At 42.8% G+C, this 20,938-nt stretch overlaps 1 protein-coding gene across 2 annotated transcripts in view; it reads right to left on the bottom strand.

Annotated features, from left to right (window-relative positions):
* The window catches only part of PID1 (phosphotyrosine interaction domain containing 1), an 85,949-nt gene extending 65,646 nt beyond the window's left edge, over nt 1-20,303 (bottom strand). Inside the window, exon 1 of one of the 2 annotated variants that reach the window (XM_027686236.1) lies at nt 20,284-20,303. The gene's annotated coding sequence lies outside the window, so the exon portion shown is untranslated. Of the gene's footprint in view, nt 1-10,133; nt 10,221-20,283 lie in introns of those variants that run through there. The other variant, XM_027686234.1, reaches the window with a different exon arrangement.
* Between the last annotated feature and the right edge of the window lie 635 nt (nt 20,304-20,938).

The raw sequence follows: 20,938 nt of genomic DNA, 5'->3' as shown, positions 1-20,938 counted from the left end.
CCATCAGAGCTGCCATTTCAGCTGCTGAGATCCTGAAGACTGCCCCCTGCAAAGCTGCTCTGCCTACACCCTAATCACGAACGTTCAGCACAAAATGTTCCATGCGGGCACAAAATAATGTTTTGCCTCTAGGTCTCCACTTGGGAAGTCAGAGAGTGGTCAGAGCGGAACACTCAAAATGAGTATTTCTCTTGCTGAGTGGTAATTCTGAGCTAGATGACAGAGGGCTGCTTTCCTACTTTCCAAGCATTACCATTATTTAAAGCAAAGTCTGTAAAAATGTTTGTACTGTTGGTAAGTTACTTGGGAGACCACCACAACAAAAATATTTTTGTTTTAAAAAAGTATGTCATTTCAGTCCAGATGCGAAGCTTGAAACAGACAACCTCAAAAGTGGAAATTTTTGGGCAAGTTGTTAACTGAAGTTACAGATTTTCAGAAGAGACTAACTCCACATCAATTAATCACCGCTAGCTCCCCTCCAACAGACCAACCTTTCATCCAACTATACTATTTTTAGTGTTAGATGGCTTTAGGAGTAGAAGGTATCCTTGTTTGATTTTTTTTCAGTTTTGGATTCCAGGTTCTCTGGCTGGAACAGATTTTCAGATGACACTAGAAAAGCCTCTGAAACAACAAGAGTCAAGTTTTGCATGGACAGCTATTTGCACAAGCCAATTCTACAGTTTTACAAGACAATGGGCTAGATAAACATCTGTCTGCTCCATTCCCAGTAGCTGATGAGCGAAGGGGACCTTTGATCATGCAACAAAGCCAGTTCCCTCCTGGGTACAATCCAACAACCGCCATAACTGAAGTGTTCTCAGTTCTGCTTTCTCCTCATCCTTAAGCACTGCTGGGTATCACATACATCTCAGTGTCATCCACAGCACAGCAGAGAAAATCAGAGGTTGAAGAGCTACAGTGACTCCCTGAAGAAACAGGAACACAAACTACCAACACTTTCTCTCATTCAAGCCAGGGGAATGTATGCAGTAGTTATCCACACAGGATGACTATGGGTTTTTACTGTGGCACAATGAAAAAATGTATGACAAGGGCAGCTGCTTAAACACAGGATTTTTAAAAGAATTAATTTGTAGAAATATAGGTTAGAAATAATTTGAAAACCGTGATATTCCACACAGTACTCCATTACTGCAATATAAAGATATATAAAGGTATAAAGATTAAAGGGAAACAGCTTCAGCCAGCACACGAAACAGGGCTATGTGCTATGATCCATTTTCCCTGTAGCATCTGTAGGAAGGTGATTAGTTCCAACTCATGCTCTATGACATGAGCACTTCACTTTCATGTTTTATCACCATTATAGTCAGAAATTAAAAGGCTCTGGTGGCTATCACTGATGTTCCTAACCTGGCAGAGTAAAGCCATTCCTGAGGCAGATTTGGGATTGCCTTTTCTGATTACACAGTAGACAAATCACAAATGCAGTTTAGTGTGAAGCTGCCAATATTTAATAGTGTTTAATGGTGCAGTGTGTATCTGAGTGGAAAAAGGGTGCAAGCATCTATCTAGAGAACAAATTAGTTCATCAGCTTCCACTGAGTTTCCCTCTTTACCTTCCTCCCTGAATGTGTGCTGCTATGTTGGAGTAACATGCAGCTTGTGGGCTATTCATTTGCTGCAATACCTTCTCTGAGACAATTCGGGGAAAGAAACAGGAGGTAATTGTGAAAACAGTGGCAGGAACATGCACACCATTGAAGAAATAAGGTACACAGGACACAGGGGTAACTCTCAGTGTTAACTTGGCAGAGCTACCTATGGCAACCTATGCCACCTGCCCCAGGCTGCATAAAACACTCCCAGAGTGTTTCTGCCCTGTAGTAGGTTGGGTAGTAGCTGGCCCGACTGTCTCCCACAGCTGTTTCATCATCAATTGTCACAGAGGGTGGGTATCTTTCTATTTATTTAGCTATAAGTGTGCATGCACGGCAGAAGGAACAAGCATCATAAGGTTCATTTTGGCCTAGCCCATTCAGTTTGGAAGATATTCTTCTCCAGTTCAGCATACGAAGTGCTCTGGCTTCAGCCTCTTTTCTGTTTGGCACACAATCAAACCATATTTAGAGGAAATCCAATTCTTCTATAAAAGTTGTATCTCAATAAATTGTGACTTACCTCTCGTCCCTATCCACGTTCAAAGGGAGAGAGCACGGCACACCTTCCAAAGCCATTCCCATTTAAACATTACTTTCCATCTGTACATGTTTCAACTTCCAAAACTGCACTCAGTATGAAAAAAAAGCACAGCAAAGAAGTAAGGTTGTCTTACTGTATTATATTCACTTAATAATCATAAGCAATTTCTCAGGAAAGTCCTCCAGGCATGGTTTTAATGCTAAAGCAATTCTTGCCTCATTTTAACCATCCACTGATGCAGAGCTGATAGCCCAGCTCATTAAAAAGTACAAGGCACTATTTCAAGAAATGCCATAATTTATCAGGCAGAGTTTAGTCACGCTCTACACAGCACCCTGGATGCACAACACCAACCACCTTTGACACTTCTGAATCCAGCTCTGAAGTCCCTCTGCTTTGTGCTCAGCTGCCCATGCCCATGGTGCATGAAGTCACACAGCAAAGCTTCTTGCTACAGCATCATCTTCTACCTGCAGTTTTTCAAGAGGCTTAGCCACATTTAAAAATGCACGAATCCTACTCGAGTGACAACTCGTTCTTCAGGTTAAGCATTTGCACCCATATAACCAGCTACAAAGCTCATTACAGGAAGGATGACTGGAGAGAAGATAAATATTGCAATCAATTTTTTTAAACTTTAGCATGAAAAGTCACACATTAGTTTGACTAAGGACAGTGATAGAACTCTCAGTTTATGCTGTTGGATATCGGTTGTTGGTTAGTTGATTTGACAGACCAGTGATTAGATCTGACACCTTCACAATGCAAATTTCAACAGGCAATGCAAGGAATTACCTGGGATGAGGTTCAATTTAGCCCCCAAATTATTCTTTTGAGGGACTGTGTTTCGATTCTCACAAATACTCCCCGACAGATAGGAAATGTCTATCAGTCTTTGGTCTCATATAAGATGGGAATGAACTACCTCCCATACCCACTGGAAGGTATTCTTCCAAGAAAATAGGGATCAGAAGAAAGCTGTAAACCCTTCCCAAGTCCTCATCAAGAAAGTGTGTGTTTGGGACCATACGACATATTGGCATCCACATGATAACTTTATCAGGAAACTCAAGTGGCTTTGCTAAACTAGGTGCTACCCCCAAGTGAGAAACTGCAAAACCTGTACCTTCCTGATCCACACTGACTCTGCAAACATCTCACTGCTCTGCTTAAGGATTTGAGTTGCTTTCCGGAAGAAAACCTTATTTTTAAACTGAAGCCCACTAGAAGGAGATTAACTGCCCTTAAAAAATACTTAACAACCTCTTTGCTTGTTATCAAGTGTCCCACACATATATGCCAGATGAGCACTGTAGATGATGATAAGGCATTAAATAAACACTTCTGTTTAAGATACATAAGCTTACTTATGACTAGTTTGAGACACACAAATATTTACAGCTTACTCAATTCAAGAATCCTCTGCTCTCAAAATGTCCATTCAGCAACCCTGCCAGATACTGTTTCACAATACTACAGGCTCACTTATTCATAAACAAATCATTAACATTCTTGACATAAATCCATAGCGTACAACAAATCCCAGCTATGATAGTGTTTTACTACATTTGCTGTGCCCATCATGAATGGGAGTTCTGTTTTCACTAAAAAAACCACTCTGAACAAATAAAAGGCAAATTATTCTCTGCAAGAAAACCACCAGGATGAAATGCCTATGCACGGATTACAAACTAATTATCAAGTTCATACAGTAACAAACCTGTTGGTCAGTTAGTGAAATAGGCTGCCACAATTTATGCAAGAAATTTTCTTGCTAGAACTCTAATAACTAAAAAACTCTAATACCTAAGAAACTCTGATGGTAAAACACACCATTACAGGTTTTTATAATTTCCTCAGCTACTTGGGAAACCTTTTACACATCCCCATCCCTCCACACATGGGCACTAGAATCACTGAAAAGACCCTTCTAAAGTCCTTTGGCTTTCTTTCACTGCCAGGGGTTTGTTTACAGCCTTGGATCAGAGGATTTCAGCCAGGCCCCAAAATACCTACATCACAACTTAAATTAGAGTAATTAAAATGAATGGAATAGCTTAATGAATACAACAGGACCAGGCTTCTTGTTCCCTTTGAATATGCTCCATATATTCAACACAGGGCAATAGTTTAAATTAGGCTGTCCCCAAAAAAACACGGTCCACAGGTAAATCCTCAAAAGGGTCTGCCATGAAGATAGCATCCCCCTGTACTGAGGGGCATGGAGGACATGGCAAGATGGGATTCCCTGCTCAGGGCTGGTGTACAAAAGGGAGGATGCTCCCACAGCACCCCCCAGGACAGATCACACATCATCACACAGCACCCAGCCATCGCCAATGGCCAGCCACCAGCAGAGCTGTGGAAATCTTGTGAGATTAAACCTCTACCCTTAATTCACTAATGCCTTGCTTGCCATATTTAAAGAATTAAACGCCTCCCTGAATGGCCATATTTAAGTAATTAAAAAAAAAAAGAGAGTGGAAGATAGTTACGTTTCTGTTGATGCTCTTGGCAGATGAGAAATACACTCACAAGAGCTGGACTTCTCCCTGGATTGATAAACATAAAGCAGACTGCCTTCTGTGCAGGCTGCCAGCTCAGCCCGGGGAATAAAAGATGTTTTCAATTCCGGAAAAGATACATGAGCATTGAAATGCTGAATACTCAGCAAGGCCTCAGTCCCTTATTTACAGAGCACAGGCCTGTGGGCACCAGGGGCTGCTCACAGGACATAAAAATATGCATGTGACTGAAGTTTTGTAGAAATTAGACTTTTGTTATTGTAAATAAAGGCAGACTTTCATAGCAATAACACTGCAGCACTTTTTATTATTTCCACTGGCATGGCTTTTCCATTTCAGCCTGCCTAAGTTCCAGTTTTGTGACAATTTCATGGCAGTACACTCACATATGAATATATACAAGCATGAATAGCTTGTGGTCTTTAGGTTTGACTACTGAGGGCTGTTCTGCAACTCAGGAGAGCATGTTTACAGGATCTATTTATGGGTCTTACTCTGTACCCAGCCTTTGAAAACATTTCAAACCTATTTCTGCCAGAGAACACAGCTACCAAAAAACCACTGGGGTATTCTAACCTGGCTTTTGCTATCACAGAGCTCACCATCCCTAACAGCTCTAGCTTTCACCCCTGGTCTCCCAAAGTTGTAACCATCAGTGTGGAAACCATCACAGGTGAAAGAGTTCAAAGGGTGAATAAATTTAGGAATCTTCTCATTTGACTCCAGGTTTTCTGAGCATCTCAATCACAGTTTTAGATGTTGTCTGCAACAGTAACAGATTAAAGCCAACTTTAAAAAAGTAACAACCATTTAAGACAGAAAATCACATGTAATCACATGTCTATAGAAAATGAGGCACTGCAGAAATCCCAGACTATGGGGGTCAGGCTAAAGTGATGCATGATTTGAAAGAAGGCAAACAGCTCTGCCGGGAATCAGCAAGGAAACCAGACAAGTTAAGCAGTCATTTGCAGTATGATACAACAGCCAAATAAATGACACTGAAACCTTAGTGTCAGGTCACCCAAGGAAATGTCCATGCTGCAGAGTCACCACCCCCCCGTTAGGAAACATGCACCACACAACTTTGCTGAGTGGTGCCAGGAAATGGCAGGAATGGAAACAGCTAAGTAATAAAAACTCAGAGGGAACAGGGTCCTCACAATCTGGAATAATTTCATCCTCCTGAGTTAGGGTAGCTCAGAGAGCTTGCAGGGCAGATTGCTAAGAGGGACTGATGCCAGTGAAATTCTGCCCACACAGTGTCAAATCCACTATGCTGACCCACGGAGAACTGCAAGAGGCAAAGCCAGAAGCCAACATCAAAAAACCTGAATTAACAGGGAGGCTGAGCAGAAATCCTGATGACACACGTTTGCCACCTTTGATTACCTATTTTCTGGAAATATCAATATCTCCAACTCCAACTTTCCTTTGCTGACCAGTAACAGCATCAAAAACATCAAGCTCTGCAAACCAACAGCTGCACAGCACCTGGTACTGCTAACAGCTCTTCACTAACCTGGTTTAGAAGCCGAAATAAACACTATACTTTTGTTTCTAAAGGCAAAAGCTGGTTATCAAAACCCATCTGTCACTGGCCGTGCTCCGAAACACGCCTCACCATAAATTCCAGCTTGCATTTGCACAACCATGTGCAGGGCACATCCCACGCACGGGGCTCCGGCAGCCACACTGTCCTACCACTTGTCTCCTTCAATGCAGTAATGCTGTATTTTGCCCACTGATCTAGTTCTTTAAAAAGAAAAAGGAAAAAAAACAAGGCACAATCCACAGGCCCCTGATCCAGCAGCAAAGTTGTATTTTAACAGTGATTTCAAACAGGAGCAAAGCCAAGCCTGAATCCTGAGATTATCCTTTGCAAAACCCCAGCATCAGCATTAGCAAATGAAAAGATCAAATCAGTTGGCTCAGGCAGGCTGTTATTTCTGTACCTATATTTATTAACACCAGGTACATAAAACTGAGAAAAAGAAGGGTTAGAAAAACACACAGTGATGTTAACCACAAAGGCAAACTGAAGGGATGTACCGATCCCTTCCTTTGGCCAGGAAACATTTTCAAGCTGTTTCTTTTACAGCTAGTCACTGGGTAGGAAATGCTTTTTAGACAGAAAAATATTTTTGCTTTCCAGAAGACGCCATAAAATCCATGCACAGAGCACAGTCTACGTTTCAATGAGAATTAATTACTTGTTTACTGTGGTAGTTCATTACACAGCTAAATCCCCACACATTGTCTAAACAACTTATTTCCTCCAGTAAGGAATGGTCAAACGAAACAAAACAATGTGATTTTCTTGAAAAAGAAGAGGCAGAGCACTGGTAACACATCTGGAGGCTGTAAAAAGTTGAAGAGAAACATTAGAGGATGTCCTTTGAGCACCTTCCAGTTTTTTATAAGTGAAAGTATTCCAGAATAAAATGTTATCAAATATAATGGAATTGAGATGTTCTAATATACAAAAATATTGTTCTAAACCCAGAGCTATTAATTTTTAAAACTGTGGGCTGTAGTTTATCATTAGCATCTAGAAGTGAAGGATGGTTGTAACAGTCAATTCCATTTCTCCCCAACGACTAAATCATGTACTAGCTAAATCATTTATTAATGTCAAGGGGTGACATTTTTCAATTAAGATAATGAGATTCTGGAGGCTCTGGCCATCTGAACCCTATTTGTGAATACTCTTGCCAAATTTAAAAAAAAAAAAAAGAAACCAAAGGAAAGCAGTCTGAAAAACTGATTTTACTTAAACTGGGTATTAACTGTTAACAATTTAGCATTAATCCTACCACATATCTGTAGCTACATACCAAGAACAAATATTTATACTAGTAACCACATGCTGTTAAGCGTTAACACAGGATTAACAAGATATTAATTGAATCATGGACATTTGAAACCAAAATCATCTTGCTCCCCACTGTAACTCTTCAGCTCCTCAGGTGAGGACTCAGCCTTTGTCCATACAGTGTCTCAGCAAACAGACACACAGCATCCTAGGTCTGGCAGATCTGGGAGAAGAGGGCAAAGCAGTCAAGGGAGAAAACCAAGAAACAGCTCACTCGCCCAGCAGGGAGTGGGCAGCCTCCCCACCATCCAAAGTGTCCGGCTGATCCTGTGTCAGGTCCAAAGAAGAAGGACACAACCCTCCAGGAAGATATATATTCCAGATCTTTGTAAATACGACCCCTGTAAGTGAGCATCCTACCCATTAGACCCTTCACTGTTAACTTCCATGGAGTATCTATAATGTAAGTGCTGGTAGCAAAAACCTTTCTGTTTTTCTTTCAGCCATCTCACACCCACTGTTCAAAGTAATTCCTTATATTGACCCACTAGGAAAAAGAAAAACAAACAAACAAAAAATCTAAAGAAAGCACAAAGAACAACAACTACACAGTAAAAGTTGAGATTTTCAGGATAAAACTTCAAATTCCCACAGAAGGTCAGTAAAATCAAGTCAGAAAAATAACACCACATTAGACTAGTTGGTTCAGACGTTAGTAAGCGCTGGCCAGACTCCACATGCTTTTCCTTTGCTTTATTTTACTTACAATTAGCTGGCAAGAGACGATGATTAGCTAGAAAAACCACATTCCCTTTTGACCTCCAGGTGTACAAAGCAGAACAGCATTAAGTATTTCCTAAAGCAAGCTCTGGATCTGTATGCACGGTGCAGAAAACACCACGTGGGATAAGCAGCCCCAGCAGCAAGTCACTGCACAGCATTTATGGCACAAACTCTCACTATGGAGCCTGCCAGCTCCCAGTCAGATCGACCAAGGCAGGCACTGAGTGTCATGGCAGCCTCAGGCAGACACCTGTCTCCAAACTCTCTTCCAAAGTCTTGTTCGAAGGCTGGACCTGTACAAACTACCACATACATGAGAATTTTACAAAGCACAAAATTACATCCCATTTTTCCATGATGGTGTGCGCTGGCAGCTCAGCTCCCTGCTCCACTGGAGATCTGGGCTTTAGCATCTCTGTACCCTGTTTGTACCCATAGTCAGGAAGGATTAGAAGGGTCAAAGAGTGCAACAACAACATCAAGTATTGTGAATCACCCAGGCAAAGCAAGTGGTGTTACCCTGGTGCAGGCAGCATCACACCCTCTGTTCTCCACTGTACAGGATTCAGTCACCTTGGCATTGCTGGTACTGCAATCACCTTCTTCTGAGTGGAAAAACCAATCACATTAAGGATGTGATGATATGCTTAAAAGTCACTCCTCCATACCTCCAATAGATGGACAAATTGAGCTGTGTCAGTTTGTCCCTGCTGCGAAACAGTCACCAATTCCCTCGGAGCGCTCCCAACAGTCATGATCCCTCCCTGGCCAGTCAAGCCCACTGGCATTGCAAAGGGAGCCCTTACCTGCTCCTTTAGGCAGAGAGTCCCAATAAAAGGGATATAAAAAAACTCTCTCTTAAATAAAACTACTGCTGCCTGAGAAGACCTACTAACTGGGATGCTATAAAGACTAACTTTTCTGGAAACTGTGTAGCACAGCCAAAGCAGCCCTGCCCCAACAGCTCTGCAGCACAAATGCAATTACTGAAAAAGACTTACTTAACTAGATCTCCTCAAATATACAACATTTCCTTACTATCAATATGGGAAGTCACATATGGCACTTGTATGGCAGTGTAAGGACTAGGTCATTTTAAAGCAAATGTTCCAGTCTGATTTTATGCAGATTTATAACGAGTCGCAGAGCTCAGTGGAGGCAAGAAAGATTTAAAAATCTCCCAGAAAGCTGTGTAAAAATAAAAAAAAAAAAAAAAATTAAAAATCACCAGGTAGATTTTGGGGAAATGAGGAAGAATAGGACTGCACTTTCCTGTCATACACATATGGATTTGAGAATAACAAAATGTTGGGAACAATGGGGTTTTTTCCCAGGATGAGAGAGACTGCTTTTCTAACTTCAGCTCTGTGACCATGACTGCTGGATAAGAAACACTGGTCTGTTCCTGAGAAATGCTGAAAAAAAAAATTAAAAGCAGAGTGGGCATTTTAAACCCTTTGAAGAAACAAATATATGAAGCTTTCACAAGAAAATATGAAAATAAGAAAAGGTCGCAGAAACTGACTGGATTCACAAATAAGAAGTAAGGTTTTGGGCTGAAAACTGAAAATATTTGCTGAAGCCCTGAGGGTGTGTGGTGGCTGCACACTGTGCCAGGAGGCAGCTGCGGCCACCATGGGGCACCAGGGCTGGTGATGCTCTGAGCCCATTGCCAGGCTGCCACCATGGCCCCACACCAACCCTCCTGTGAGGGACCCATACACCCTTTTTCGCCTTAAGGAGGGGAGGAATATAGCAACCGGGAGGTTTATTAACACTTCCATAAATACTTTGTGAAGCAGTTTTCCCCCCACCCCAAAGCAAGCGGGCGGCGCACTCACTGCGTGACACAGACGTTCCTCTGTCGGATACAGAGCAGCCCCTTATCCAAACAGCATTAGAGCCCGGTCCAGAATGACTTCAATAACATACGCTTTCCAAAAAGAGTCATACAGAAAAGTTTAGTTCAGCTTTCTTAGACGTTAAATCTTGTCTCATGTATCTACTCTTCAAAAAAAGGAGAAAGAAGAAAAAAAATCAGGTAAAACTTGGACTCTTAAAAACACATGAAGTTTCTTTACTCAATCCGAGTAAAAGAAACACATGGTAACTCCACTAGCATTAGTACTGGCACTTAGGTTTATAGCAACGTTCTCAAGATCTGAATTTGGACCAAAAACAAGACCCACATATAGACAAGGGCAAAGTTTATCCCCAGGTGAACAAAATGACATCTCTTGTAGACATTAATGCTTCTGAAACTCTCTAGCTTGATACAACATTAGTGATTTAAATGCCAAACCACATTCACTCTGTTTGTCTTGGAAAGCTCCACATCCACGTAACAACACTCTCAGATCATAACAGGAATGAAAAATCAGGCTGTTATTTCCAGAACCAATGCAGTAAACATAAAACAAACAAGATATGGGCATTTCCCTGGTCAATGCTGCCCACTGCAGCTGGCTGTTTTTCTAATATCATGAATAAGCAGCATGAATAACTCCTGATAAACAAATTAAAAAAAAAACTGAAAAAAAACCCAATATAAATGCCCTCTGAAAGTAATTTAAATGAACCAGAAGTGACCTGTTTCGGTGCAAGGTTTCTGCAGATGTGGCTCCCAGATCATGCCTGACTACTCATGGATCTCTCGGGTCCCCAGCTGATGACCTGCTCCTCCTACCCCCAAAAGCTCTACACCACTACAATGCACTTAACTTAGTCCAAAGCCTCCTTAGATTCTGTCTTTCTGGTAAACACCTGTAGATACCTTCACCTATACAGACCTCACTGCCTCACAGAGCTGGACCCTGCTCTGACCTGCCAGAGGCCAGTCCCAGGCTCAGAAAACCAGTAGGAGCTTGTCTGGCCACAAGGGTGAAATCCCTAAGCTGCAGCTGTCTCTTTACAGGCAAAGATCTGGCCATCACTCATTTCAGCTCACACTTGCAGTTCAGCATCTCTTCAAAAGTTAGGGGAGATGAGCTCCACCAGTTCTGCAGCCTGAAACTTGTCAGTGTTTTACACGTGAGCAGGATGGGGGAGAGTGGCTTCACAAAAGGAACAATTAAGCAGTGACTAAGTAGAATTTCAGTGAATATTTTTACTGTTCTGAAGTGCCAGGGCTTATCATCACCCTTAATTATGAAAGGCAGTGGTCTCATTCATTTAGAGACTGGTCCCAGGCTGGCCACGATGCCCAGAAAGGCTGCCCTTTGCCTCAGCAGACCCTGCAGCAAGTCTGGTATTTCTGACAGGGCTATTTCCTACACTAGGCAGCCCCAGTTCCCACTGAACAGCCCCAAGGAAATGATCTGAACTTCGTGCGTGATAGCTGTTGAGGAAACGAAATCCTAAGTCATCACAGTGGGGTAAGTCCTGGGAACCCAGTGTCCTGCTACCGAGCCAGTACCTGCAGGACTGTCAGGTACAAGGAATCACATACAACCTCAAAGCTACAAGAAAGAGAAAGAACTGAATATTGTAATACTAATCTGTGGGAAGAGGCAACATGAGAACCTACTTTTGCTCCTGTAACCTTTCAAACTGTTCAACTTGTCCTTCCATACCAACTCTGTATTTTAGAGCTACAAGATTAAAACATTGCCCTTTGAAAATGTTACATGTCCCAATAACAAGCTTCAGGCTCTTTAATGAAAAAAGAGCCTCTAAACACCAGATCAAAACAAAAGTCACTCACAAACAAATGCTTCCTAACATTCCTTATAAACTACAGAAAAGTTACATTGCCATCTCAAATGGCAAGATAAAAGTTAATGAAGTCAAAGGCATATCCCTATGCACAGAGATAAGGTTGCATGCCTAAACCTGAGTGATTTAACACACATTTATCAAAGTGAACTATCCAATCTGATAGAAAGTAACATCCCTTCTGCAGACTTCAGCACTGGTGCTCCATCAACATGAACGTGGCAGAGAGGACTCCGCTTCTCCCATCACCCCAACTACATATTCCAACAGGCAGCTTTGCTGGTGGCAAAAAAAAAGCCGGGCCCCAAATCCACGGTTCCCAGGGGCAGCCCAGTTCATGAAGGGTGAACCTGACCCCAGCTCAGAGCATAGTCAGCCTCTGTGCCTTGTCCTTGACTGGAGGATCACTGAGTGTTAAGTGTCTCAGAAATCACTGATGGGTTGGCTCTTCGTTGCCTACCAGAAAAACAAGCACCCAGTACTCTTTAACAGCACTGCACATCTCTCCAGCAGTTCATTTTAGCAGGAGGCACCAAAGCTGTCTTTACTAACAGGATTTTCTCAAACACGCAATACCAGGCTCAATAGGCCCTTTCAGCCACACTATCAAGAGGACCGACATAAAATTTTCAAAATATCCTTCCTTCTAATTCTAATCCAAACAACAGAGCACAGCTGTGAAAACTGAAGCCTGTGCAGATCTGCGCTGCACAGGCTCCTTCTTAAAAGCACTGGGACAGAATTCAAGCTTCTACATTTTCTGATTCAAATTTATAGTCAGGCACAGAAAATTCCCATGGACTAGGGAAAAGAGAAAAGTGCTTAAGCTGGCAATTTTCTCAAATATGGATGAAATTCACTGCCGTCTTCTGGTGACACACTGTGCAGTGAGCTGGGGCAGAGGCCCACGCTATGCCCCGACACCCAGGCAGCTCAGGGAGCTGCAGCTTGGTGTTTGCTTAAGTTCCAAAAACTATTTTTCTGGTCAAAAATGGAAAAAATATAATAAATTCCATATGGAAAAGCTAAAATTGAGCAAAAGGTTCTGTTAAATAAATAGCCTCAAATAAGGGGAAAAAGGATTAAAACCCTGTTTTTGAAGTCTCGCGTATTTTTTTCTAACACTTACTGCTTGTCTTTATGCTCTCCAGCTCAAAGCTGAAAGCAGAAGAACCATCACACCATAACACAACTCTTCTCATCATGTTCCTCTCCCCAGCAGAAGGAAATACGAGAAAAAAAAGGACAAAATTCTTTAACATGACACTAGAAACCAAGTGCAGCATGTTAATTTGGATAGGACAGTTTTGATGAATAATAACAGAAATTTTGTTTGCCTGTTTTTTAACCAGAATGACTGGAGGGCAGGGTGATTTCTCTCTCCAACAAACTATACCATTTTCAGGTCAGTATCACTGTGATCGGCTCAGAAAGCACAGATTAATCCTGACAGCAGGAAAAGCTGGTGCTCGCTCCGGAGAGCCTCCCCCTGCAGCCACTCAGAGAGGAAATGCTGCATCCAATCATCCCTCCTGTCTCCCAACACCTGGGCTCAGGGAAGGAATGGAGAGCTAGAAACTTGCAGGCTTAGATGATGTATTTGATGTTGCCACCATCATCATGGAGGTCCATGCCCTTGATCCCCCACAAACCTCAAACTCTTATCCTGCCTCCCACCCAGCAGACAGTCTCCGGAAGAAGTTCCATAGCGGGGAGAATTACTCATTTTCAATAAGACTATACAAACACCGTGGATCTCCTGTAACAGCCCAGGATGGGATTGCTGCCCTGCCCTACAATCATCAGGCTCAAGGTTGGTACTGACCCCAGCGGAGTTTGGATCAGACTCCACTGCAAGATTTTCAGAGGAGCTACTTCACCAGACTGAACATCAGTTCTCCTCTACAGGCACTCATTGAGTGGGCGAGTTTTCAGAAGAGCACAGTCCACCAGGTAAAACACTCTCTGGAACAGCCTGGCCCTAAATGGAGGCTCTGAATACTTGTAAACTTATTCCAGGGTCATACTGAAAGCTTCCCATGAGACATATGGAATAACCACCTCTCAAATACAGAGGGGAACCTGGAATGAGAAGAAAGAGGTGGCCACAAATCTGAGCTTCAGGACACTTAATTAACTTTCTATCTGCTCTCAGTATTCTTGGCAGTTCCCATCAAATATATCTGGAGAAAATGTTTTCACATGAGGAGACATTTGAAAACTGTTTGGCATAACACAGGCCCAGTGCCACAAAGGGGTATGGTGGAAGAACACTGACTGCACTGGTGCTATAGCACAGAGATCCCAAACCCAACAGCACTGTGCTCCCAGCATGGCTCAGTCAGTAAAACTCGTCATCAACAACTCAGGTTAGAAATGTAGCAGTTCACATTGCCTGGAAGCAAAATCAGCCATTGAGCTGTGAGAGGAACATTTATTTCTCCAATGAAAACATGTATGGACGTTCTTCAGAAAGATCAACACTCCAAAAGTCACCCCCAAACTGCTAAGGTAAGTGTCAGTGCAGTGAGATCAACTTAATCATGCTGTGGCTGTGTATAATTTTGTTGATGCACCATCATTACAAGAATATTAAATAGCAGCAATACAAAACTTTTTATTTTTCCTTAAGATAATATGCATCTAAGATTTATATTTACCACTCCATATTTTCAGCATTTCAGCAGGAAAAACAAATCATGAAAAGTTAAATTAGGTCTTGTCAGGACACTTTTACAATCACTCACATTTAAAATCTTTGGTCTAAGAGTTCTGATCCACTTACTGAGAAACATCTCAGAAGACTAACACTATCACCTGTAACTTTTCCAGCTACTATTTGAAGTGTCAGTATGTTCAATTATCATACATGAAAGCACTGTGTGGGGGAAAAAAATTGTAAGTACTAAATATTGCTTAAAGGGACCTTTCAGCTACATATTTACATGTCTCTGGGCCAGACTCTCACCTTGCCTACAGAGAGAGCTAGTCACAAACTAAGTCACCACCATGCTCCTGTCTGGGTGAGGATTCCAGCCCAACACCTCAGCACAGAGCACACCTCCCATCCCCAGCCAAAGGTCTGTCTGCTGGGAACACAGCCATGCTTGGAAGGAAACAGTAACGCTCAGGGCACACCACTGCTGACTGTCCTGCTGGCTGACACCAGGGATGCAGAAAATATGAAACATGCAGTTAAAATGCTGAACTACTTAGACTGAATGCTTTAGTTTGCCTTCCTTCAAGGAAATCACTGCTTTATTTTTTTGTCTTGGTCATCAAACAGGCTGGCAGTTTCATAAACACAAACTAGTAGTACACTATAAACGAACCCTGAAGATCGGTTCCCAGGGGGCTTTCCACAAGGCACTCACTGATTTTGATTTTCTTTTGGTCACAGAATGCTTCCCAAAATTAACATTTTTGCAGAGCCATTCATTTTCTACAAAGAATAAATAATGTAGAAAAAAGGAACTGCCCAAGCTAAGTGGTGCCAGATGAGCCTGCTGGAATCATGGGGCTTTGTTTTAAAGATTCCTGACTGCTGTAAAGTCATAGCAAAAACTCTGATGCCTTGAAAGATATCCTGAAGCTATATAGTGCCAAAACACTGGGCTGTAAGACTTCAGACGTTTGCACCCACATGACTCAGGCTTAAATTTCAAATACTTTTCACTTTTTCCTTCTGACATAATATTTAATGAAACCAGAGTGCAGTAGCAGTATCAGTGCTGCTATACATGTCTTGCAGCGGTTTCTGCCTAGACAGCTGTTTGAGTGCTTACAACTTGCTTGTGTTTGGTTTAAAAAGGTTTTCCATATGCTTTTAAAAATTGGAAAACTATTGTTTTCAACTGACCGTATGCTGCGTTTTTCAACACACATATGCATCTGAACAGCGAGAAGGATGAGGATCTGATTTTGAAAGCACCAACAACACCTAAAGCCACACTACATCTGAACACATGCAAACGTTTGTCATAAAACTACTGTGGCTGTGATCACCTCAAAGCCATCACACGTGTGTAAGTCTGCCCAGAGCTTACTTTTCTTTAGTGAAAGAACTTTCCAGTATTCCTGATATGGGAAAGGCATCTGATGAGTATACTAGTGGTAGCAGATGTATGTAATATACATTAATTTAGCAACAGAGTCAATGATCCCAAAATCAAAAGTATCAGTAGATTGAAGATGCAAGGTTAGAGGGTACAGTAACAAATCCCAGTAAAACAAGTAATATGTTTATGAAGCCTTGCAGAGCAGTGCTCAGAGGCCAGCTGGAAGGAGAGCAACACCCCAGTACTGTTGCTCTCACTTTTTTCACTTCCATTAATAGCTACACTGTGTGTTTACTGCTATATCTTAATGATGTGGAGGTATATTACATCAGCAACTCAAAGACTATGTAAAGCAACCTTACACAAACTTATTTCTCATGGACTTGAGAGGAGCTGCACAAGTTACACAATGGCAGAATTAAGCCTCAGGGTTCAGGAAATCAAACTTGCCCCAGTAAAGGACCTGAAGTTTCCTGCCCTCCATCACCCACTTCACTTCATCTCCTCTTGCCCACACGCAGCTCTCCTGCATAGTATTTCACAGCACATTAGAAGAGATGTGGAACTCTACTTCACAAAAGAAATAAATTCTAGCAATATGAGAATACACTACAGCCATCTATTTTTAAATCCTTGCCCAAAACTGTGCGTTTCAATAAGAATATTCAATTTCCAGATGAGCAGACTGAGAATCACTGAAGTCCTACTGTGAACACTTGGCTATTTGCACATCCGTATGGAGCCACTTCACCAAACCATATCTGGCCCCAAAGGTCTGTGGCACAGCACACCTGTCTGTTCCCCTCTAGCTCACCCCCACCCACATGAGCCCACCACCTGTACCACCTGCAGAAGAAAAGTGGGAGCTTCTCTAAGAAGAGAGCTCGTGGGCCTAGCTCAGCTCAGGGACACCTGGCACGAGGCTGGGCAGCACCTCTGCTCCAGGGCAAAATGTATTTGAATACAGCGATCCCTATTACCCACATGTGTTAAGAGAAGCAGAGAAACTTATAAACAGGGCTTATAAACAGCATGACCTCGGAAACTATGCACCCACTGGGATTTATTATCTAGAAACAATGTCTGGCACCCAGCTTCCAGGAAAATGTAGGTTTCAAAGCCAATAGCGGCCATCTCTCAGGCAGGCACACGAAACTTGTGTGAAGACCTTGTTTGGTTTCAAAAATCACTTCAGAGTCCTCACAGGGAGCATCAATGAAGCCAACAACTCCAAAATCCCAGCTGCACTGCCGAGGGCTGCTGAACCAGGCACAGAGGGTACATTTGGAAATCATTTTAAAGAAGGATTTCGGAATATTTTCAGCATCATTTCAACAAGTGCCGCTGCTGCAAGCATCAAGCCACAAATCAGCGCACACTGCTTATAACCATCGATAAGGTCTGCTGCAAACACGGCAATGAAAACCATACCAGGAAGGTACTGTGAGCCCTGGGCTGGAGTCCCAGCATTCCCTTCAGGGAGAACAACCCTTAAATATCTGAATTAAGGACTAGAAGGCACACACGTGTTTGGTATATTCTCCCGCATCTTACCGAACACGAACCAGGAATGCCGCCACAGAAATTAGAAGGGAAAAAGTCTCCCAAAACCAGTCCCAAATCATCTCATACATTAAGTGTGAATAACGTTAATCCTGTATTACCTGCAAAATCACAATCTTCTTACCACACCAGAGACTCGCTGATCCCTGTGGTCTATTCCTGCAACATCCCAGCTGTGTGGTTTCCCATGTAACTGACTGTCCCACTAACTTTGGAGAAAATGGACGAAATTTCAATGTTGCTATAAGTGAAAAGCAGGCTTCACTGTACTATATTTTCAAGAAAATTCCAGAAACTTGGATATTTACATTTTTCTAGCTTACTCTTCTAACCCATTTAATTCAATTCAACGTATCTTCCAGAAACAGCGGGGCTTCTTCATTAAGCAGCAGGATAACAGGAAAACCTTCCATCAGAGGGATCAGAGGGAAGTACAGAACAGGCTGAGAAAAAAAAAAAAAAAAAAAAACAAACAAACAAACAAACAAACAAACAACAACAAGAAAAAACTAACAAACAACCGATCACAGCTTATTCCAGCAAAGCCAGAAAGCAAAGCCCTGGGAAGGGGGGCATATTTTAGTAGCATATGAAGCTTTCAGTAGCAAGTGGCCATGACAGCAGCGGGGGGCAAGTCCAGCTCGTGCCCCAGCTCACTGCATTTTGCAACCCAGCTGCTGATGACACTTCATTCCTATTGCGTATGCGTGAGCTTTGCTGCTGACCTCACTACTGGAATTGTACCCATCTGGTCAACGCCAAAAATTTCAGCACAAACTATGAAACTTGACAGGACTGAGCACATTTGGAACAAAAGCAGATTTTAATGAATGGCCACAGACCAGGAATGTGCAGTCTTGCCATACACTGTGTGGAACTGGGAAAGGAGACCCGTGAGAATAGATGACCCTTGAGCTCTTTGTCAGAACATAACAGGAGCCTTCACACCGCGATGCTCGCTGCCATTTAAGTTAAACATACAGAGCTTGTCTCAGCAATGAGTGCAGGACTGACCCGTACCAACAGGCATCCACTTCCAAAGTCAGTTCATACTTTCCCTTACTAAATCAGGCCAAAAGAAATATTCTGAAAGATGAAAATATTTTCTTTGCCATTTACTTAGTACAGAGCTACACCACGGACTAACAACAGACCTGCACTTCGCCACAGCTGGATATCAATGCAAGATACATGTGGGTCAAAATTAAGCCACATACCACGCACACATTAGACTATCAAGAAAGCAGTGCCAGCTCCACACTTTCTGCACCCATACACCAGCCTGACATAAAAGACAGGGCTGCATCTGCCATCATACATCCCCAAATATCCTACAGCAGTGACTTGGCATAATCCGTAATCCCAGAATATATTAATAGAGACCACAAGATGTCATCTACTCTACCCAGTGACCAAACACTATCCTGCTGCAACCAAAATCCCACGCCCAGCACCCTCCCAACACTTGCTTGTCAGGCAGGGTGAGCACTTGTAATGCCAGGGGCAAGCACAGGGCCCCCTTCAACACCCCCATGGCACCAACATCTGTTTCATAGCAGCTAGGTGTCAGGACAGAGGGAGCCTGGGACAAGAGAGCAACATGGGACACCTGCAACTGAATTAAGATGTTGAGGGGGAGAAAGAAGGGAAAAAAAATGCATCTATGCCTTGCACAAGATCTCCTTGGGGGGCCAAGGAGCGCTGCCAGCAGCTCTGGCCAGGCTGGTGACTCACAACATGTAAAGGGAAGATCAGGCTTCAACATTTTTTTGAAGATAAAAAATTCAGAGGGGTTGGGGATATTGCTCATGTAACTCTGGCTCATACGTGTATAGATTAGGATCCAGCTTTTGAATACAGGATCTCATCCTAGTTATTCTCAGCCAGGGAATCCTTCCTCTCACTGCACTCATTTTGTCTACCGGTCACTATGTTGTTATTTAACTCTTTGTGTGAATGCAAAACTATTATGGCATTCTTGCACCTTCTCCAGGGCTTTCCCTATCTCTCCAGAGCTGGTACAAGTCCAAAGAATCATTTAATTCTGCAATTTTGGACCCCCTGGTTTGTTTTTTTAGAGCACTTACAGCAATTCATGTACTTCCCAAGAAACTCCCGTTGGCAAGAACTGCATTTACAGGCACTCAGCATTTCGGGAGGCTCAGGATGCCTGGAGCCTCCAGCTAGAGGAAACCAACAATAGGTTGCACAAAGTTAGTGGCCACTGCTGAAAGCTTTGGTGCTTGTGGCTCTTCTTCAGCAATAGGGAGGAGCATGAGCTCCCCTCACTACGGGCCTGTGTTGTTCTGCAACAGGTGAGAGGCTCAGAGAGCACCCCCTCTCCAGGTAGCCTGGTTCCCCACAGCACACAGCCATTCCTACTCGCTCCCTAAGGCAATACCCCTAATGGTGCACAGGATACAGCCAAACAAGGCTAAACAAGGTCACACTCAAAACCTTACTCTGCAAAACACAAGCATTTAGCTGTCTTTAGCCTTGCATGCTCTTGTAGGCAGTATCAGATATCTGTGATAATAGTATCTTGTTATTTCAACACCTCCCAGTTCTACAAAGGGGACATGTAACCATTCCATACAATCCAGACCAACACACCACTACTAACCTAGGCTTTTTCTTTCTCCTTCCCTTCACTCACCTTCTCCTTTGCCCCCAGCTGCTGGGTGCAGCCTCACCTGAGGTCTGCCCCCTGCAGCAGCATCTCCCCAGGGAACACTCCCACCTCCACAACCTGCCCAAGACCATTAACTCCCTCAAACAGGTCATCTTGCCACTTGTGTCTAGCACAGAGAGGTTTCTTACTAACACAGGGAAACAAGTAAATAATAATATGCTCACGTGGTTTTACCCTTGAATCCATCAACTATGGATGTGGTACATCATTTCTATCCACTAAAAATCAAGTTTCTTATTGTAGAGAAAAGTATGGCTTCTTAAGAACAGGAATTATTCCTGTTACAGGCTGGTGCAGATTAAAGCTCACGAATCTCTCAGCTTGGCTCTACTATCAACTCCAATCAAACCCCTGAATTTTCGGCTTGATGACATCAAAGAAAATTCTCAATTTGAATTGCAAAAGTAGTAATAACCTTTTCTTGTCATCTGCTAAGCCCATTGATTCTTATTAAAATGTCCAGTTCTCTCTCACTGGACACTTGCTCTGGAAAACTATATGCAACCGACGCAGTGGAACTACAAAGTGAGTTTTATTTCACCTCGCTCCCTGCCTGTCTCGGATTTCCCCCGGACTATGCAATATGCACACAAGCGCACACGAACACCGGCACCGCAGA

Source organism: Neopelma chrysocephalum, unplaced genomic scaffold (assembly GCF_003984885.1).
Source record: "Neopelma chrysocephalum unplaced genomic scaffold, ASM398488v2 Primary Assembly neopelma1_70, whole genome shotgun sequence".
NCBI lineage: Eukaryota > Metazoa > Chordata > Aves > Passeriformes > Pipridae > Neopelma > Neopelma chrysocephalum.
The sequence above is the reverse complement of the archived record's forward strand: the minus strand, read 5'-3'. Positions and strand labels throughout refer to the sequence as shown.